The sequence below is a fragment of the Cryptomeria japonica genome, chromosome 6, assembly GCF_030272615.1.
Source record: "Cryptomeria japonica chromosome 6, Sugi_1.0, whole genome shotgun sequence".
NCBI classification, from domain to species: Eukaryota; Viridiplantae; Streptophyta; class Pinopsida; order Cupressales; family Cupressaceae; genus Cryptomeria; species Cryptomeria japonica.
The window spans coordinates 458,867,443-458,873,259 of record NC_081410.1 but is presented as its reverse complement, the minus strand read 5'-3'; positions in this window follow the sequence as shown (position 1 = coordinate 458,873,259).

The following is a 5,817-nucleotide window of genomic DNA, read 5'->3' as shown; positions in this document are numbered from 1 at the left end:
CAAATTCGAGCTACCAAACAATAGCTCCATTGTATAGTTTTCCAAAAAAATTAAATGTCATTCATATAATGTCTGTCAAACATTCAGATTCAAAACACAACCACTTACTATTCTTACATGACCAACTATTGATAAGGAATTTGGGAATGCTAACTGTAGACGTCTAAAAATGGTCAACGCTTGTGGAGTTGTAGTTTAACATTGGCGCATTGCCTTATTTTAGGTATTTTTGTGTCGCATTAACATTTCTTCTATGTCACGCACTTGGTCTTTATCATTTGCGAGCATCGAGTCCTTCTTCTGCATTCCTCATTTTTATCGCTTTTGAATTTGGTCTTGTCGACAACAATCTTCAGTCATGATTTTGATCGATCTTATCCTGTCGCATCAATGTGCGTGCTCATTTGTCATATTTTGGACATCGTCAATCCTAATCGATGACCTAATTAGGGTTTTGTCCTCTTATCAATCTTGTCGATTTGCGATCGATTTGTCATCGATCGTCGTTGTTTTCAATCTTATCATCATGCGATCGATTTGTCTTCGATCGTTGTCATTTTCAATCTTGTCATCTTGTGATCGATTTGTCATCGATCATGGTCATTTTCAATCTTGTCGTTTTGCAATCTATTTTGTCATCGATCGTTGTCATTTTTGTCATTTTGCGATCGATTTGACATCGATCATTGTCCTTCTTAATCATGTCAATTTGGATCAATTAGTCATTGTTCCTCATCAATTGGCGCATTTATCAATCAAATCATTTATCAATTCAAAATCATGATTGAATCGACATCAAATCAATTTTACATCAAGACCTAATTGTTGTCCTTGCATTTCTAATTTATCTTCTAGGGTTTTATGATTTATTCATTTAACCTTGTTTGTCATTTTCTCTCCATTTTCTCTTTAGGATAAATGATTTATTTATCTATCCTAGGTCTTCTTGTCACAATTAAATATTTATTTAATTGGCTAATTAATTCCTCCTATTTTTGTAAATTAATTAATGAATGAGAAATTATTAATTAATTTACCTAATTTTCATCAATTTCCTAATTTCCAAGTCATTATTTCCAACTTAATTTTCTAATTTCTCCTAAATTCCTAAATGTCTATTTCTATTTCAAAATCTTGTCATAAATCCTTGCATAGCAATTTGTCATAAATTGTCATAAATTGTCATAAATCCTTGCATAGCAATTTGTCATACATATGTCATAATTTTGCTATTCTTGATTTGAATTTCCATTCGAATCACTTTCATGCTAATCTGATCTTTTCTCCAATTTATCTATAAATTGGATGAATTTCTTCAATTAAGACTACTACCTAGTCGAATCAATCACGCTTCGAGTATTCTTGCGCTACAATCTTGTCTACTTGCTTTCACATCATGCTTATGCACTAGTAGGTGAGAGCCACAAACAAATCTATTTGAAGAAGAAAGAAGGACAATGGAGCCACATGAAGGAGACATCCAAGTCTGCATTTGGTTTGCTTAGTTTTCAATCTTGAATTGATGTCTTGTTTTCATGTCTTTATTGAGTGTTTTTAGGATTGATCATTGCATTTGAGCTTTCGTGATTGAGCTAGATTAATATTGATTTGCTTTGATGATTTCCAGATTCCTATCCACACTAACATAGATTGAAAATTACAAATAATGAATTTAGAAGACCATTGTTCAAAAATCAAGCCAATGTCAATGGTGTGAATGGGAAATTCAATTCCAATCTAATAATAAGAATAAATTTCAATTTTCCAAATAGGTTGCAAATAACCTACATTTCTTCCATGGGTGCAAATAGATTTTCCCAGTGAGACAATCCACTTTGTGAAATGGAGGTAGACACATCTCCTATTCCAAATAGAGATTATATCACGGTAGAGCAATGGAACAACTATGGTGTGTGGAATACACTGAGGATTTTAATGCAAGCGAGTGCCATTTTGGAGAATAACATAGAGGGTTTGGAGTGGTTAAAATAGTGAAAAGGAAATAACGCTTTTTGCGGGTGCGATTTTGGAATAGTCGCGAGGGGTTTGGAGTGGTTGCAATAGTGAAAAATGTAATAGGGGTGTGCCATTTTGGAAAAAAAATAAAACTGACTTTGGAGCACTCCTACAATGAAGCACAAAAGAGGCATTTTTTTAACCATGTGCATGAGAAACATTTGTTTTTGCAACTGCCTAAAGTACCATTGCAAATAACCTACTTTTCTTCCATGGGTACAAATAGATTAGCCTAATGATATAATCTACTTTGTGAAATGGGCGTGGAGACATCTCCTACTTAAAATAGTGATAATATCATAGTAGTGCAATGGAACAACAGTGGCGTGTGGAATGCACTGTGGATTTCAATGTAGGCTAGTGCCATTGAGAAAAAAAAATAGGGTTTCGAGAGGTCATAACATCAAAATAGGAAATACATGTTTTTTACACACACCATTTTCCAAAAAGCACATGAAACTAAATGGTGAAATGGTTCTTAAAGAAAAAACAAAAAAACAAAAACATCAAGAAACAAGTTGCAGAGACATAGAAATTAGTAAAGTTGGGTATGATTTAGAAACTTTACATGGAAATATGGATTGTCAACTAAAGTTGTTTGAAGACAGGAAAGACTTACCATCAAATACACAATTAATAAAATACATTACATCATTAGAGAATTTGAATTACTTGTAAGATTTATGTGGCATCTAGGTATATTAAAAAACTCCTATTTCATATTGTTCTAATCTTTTGTGTTATCTACAATGCCATTCCGTGGTGATACATAGTTAACAACCATTGTGTTTTTCACATGGAAAAACCAGATGTGTGCAAAACACTTGGGATTCCTACCAAACCAGTCCAAATGTGTACAAGACTATCATGCATTTTCCCAACACACCGGATACTACACTATGCAAAAGTTATGTGTCTTTTAACATCCCAGTCCCAACAGGTGATCAAAAAATGAGTACATAATTCAAAATTTTCAAATTTTTTACAGTCTTATCAAAAAACTTAGTCTTCTCCCCAAATTTATTATAATCCCTAGAAACAATTCAAAACATTATGGAAACCATCATATGACAATCATTACAATCCCTACAAACAATTTGAAACATTACAAAAACCCTCATGATTTTTAACAACCCACACCAGATACTACACTCTCAAAAAACTTTCTTGTACTTTAGCATTACCAATCTTGATGGGTGGTCCAAATCCATGTAAAACAGACATACAAAATGAGCAGAATTCAAAATTTCCAAATTTTAACAATGGATAGGAAACCCTAGTCTTCTCCCCAAATTTATTGCGAACTCTATAAACATTAGACAACCAAACATTTCTCCTCCACAGTCCCTACTAGTGTGACAAAATGACAACAAGTATTGGACAATATACATACCTCTGAGGGAGGTCGACCTCGCTTTAAAACCTCCACGACTCCACCTGCAAAACCTCGATGCCAACATTTCTTCCCTGCACTACGAACAACACAAAACAATGACACAAATTACATAAAACAAGCCAAGACAATGCATTTTCAAAAAATAAATTGATTAAACTATTATTTTGCACACTTACCACACTTTTCTGCAGACTCTGCTAAAGATTATGACATTTTCCTAAAGACTGGAAAAAGTTGGAAAGATTCTCTAATTGCATGGAGAAATTTACCAAGTCCGACTCAACTGTCTAAAGACTCTCCGACCACCACCAATTGTGACCTAAAAGCTTCGTTCTGGAAGTAATCCCTAACTAGCTAGAATACATGCAAATCGACCACGCACCGTGTATTTCTCCTTCCTCTTTTGGTTGTGGCATTTCATTATCCCATTCATGAATTCTAATTTTTTTGCTCTTTCCAAAAAAAATTCAAAATCATTTTACGTCATTATCCGATGACCCTACCGAAAACTCACATATCGACAGTCACCACACTGTTTGCCATCTTCTAGTTGCCACCACCCCTTGCCTCTTCTCTATATGCCCACCATGCCACATCATGTAATCTCCTCCATGCCATGGCCATGCCATTTTATGTGGAGAATAGCCAAAGCCACAAGAAAGTACCTTAACTCTAAAAAGTTAAGTTTTAGCAAATTAGATTTTTCCCAAATCTCGCCACGATTTGTTCATGAAGTAAACACCGTAACAATGGAGGAAGATGGCAAAATTTGTGTGACAATATTTAAGTTTTTTTTTCAAGACTTGCAACTATATATCGTTTGGGGGGTGACAAATATGGGGCATCAGAGGAAATATCTGTGAGTGATAATAGCATTCTACAACAATCTCATGGGAAAGGGCATTCATGTTAATACACACAAATTCTCATATTATACGATTTGGAATATGGAGCTTCTCGTTGGTAAATTTGATGGCTACTGTAAAGGTGAGATGATAAGGTCATTCTTCCTAACAATCAAAAACCTGTACTCACACAAAAGTCCAAATGCTACAGTGGAGTTAGGAGCTAAGAAAAGGTCGACGTGGAAGGGGGCGAGAGACTTTTGTTTGGATAACTCAAATGAGGTGAGTATTCACAAATTATTTATTGATTAGTTTTATTTTCTATAGATTTGGATAATTTTGCACAATGTACTCCTCATTACCCAATCACTTAATGAGGCAATGTTTTAATTGTATTCATATGGAAATCTTTTGGAGTCCTTGTAAATAAATTTGATGTGATTCACACTTTGAATACATATCTATCAATGTAATCTATATTCTTTTTATTCTTTTCCATTTTTCATACCATACCTTGTTTTCCAAGGCTTTTGTTTCATCACAAGCAGATAGGATGTTGGTAAAGGTTGTGGAATTCATTTTTCCACCTAAGATTTGCATTTGAGTGAAAGTTTTGAAATCCTTTTCAATAAATCAATTTTTTTGCACATCATACAATCAAAACGCATTATGGCAAACAGAAACCATTTCTTGTTGTGCATCCACATTTTACCTTCCCCCTGAGACCCCACCTTCCCCACCCCCAACGAGACTGGAGGTTTAGATTAACTGTTTCTTTCTTTCTCAAATGTTTCCTTAAGAGACCCATTCACTTATGATCATATAAGATTGATCTTAATTGTCTCAATAAACATTGTCCTATCCAAAATTATGCATATTTTCTAAATCGCTAGATGTGGGTGATAGGGACTTTAGGAATAAGAAAATATCATTGCACTTGACCACTTGCTTTGTAGAAGACATAAATTCTATCGATATAAGATAGTTAGCCGAACTCGATCTATACATTAGCATCTCAGTTGGTAAACTAATCTGGTCTGAGATCTTTTTCTCCAAACTACACTGTAAACATGTATGAATTTGAGCCTTAGGTTTTCTTCTGGAGATTATAAAAGTTTGAATATTTAATATACCCAAACGGTTACTGCAAGCTTTACACTTTCTTTCCCATCTATGAGAACAAATTTCACCATAAAAAAAAATGAAAAGTTAATGAAAACCTGATTTATCTTACGGTAAAATATATCCTCTTTGTGGGTTTGAGCACTTGCTAAAATTGTGGGGAGGAATAAGGAATCATACCCACCTATCCCTCTCTGCTATTTTCATTTTAAATTATATTTTAATTAATCCACTTATTATTTTCCTTTTCTTTTTCTCAAAAGAAAAACCACGCAATATAATACATATTAAAACATGTATTTTTTAATTTATTTTTTAATTTGTAAGTATTTGTTTTTAAATAAATAAATAAATTGTTTTGGTCTATATCTTACATATATATAAATAAAATCATGTATATGAAGATATTCTATTTATAAATACTAATGATATTTATTT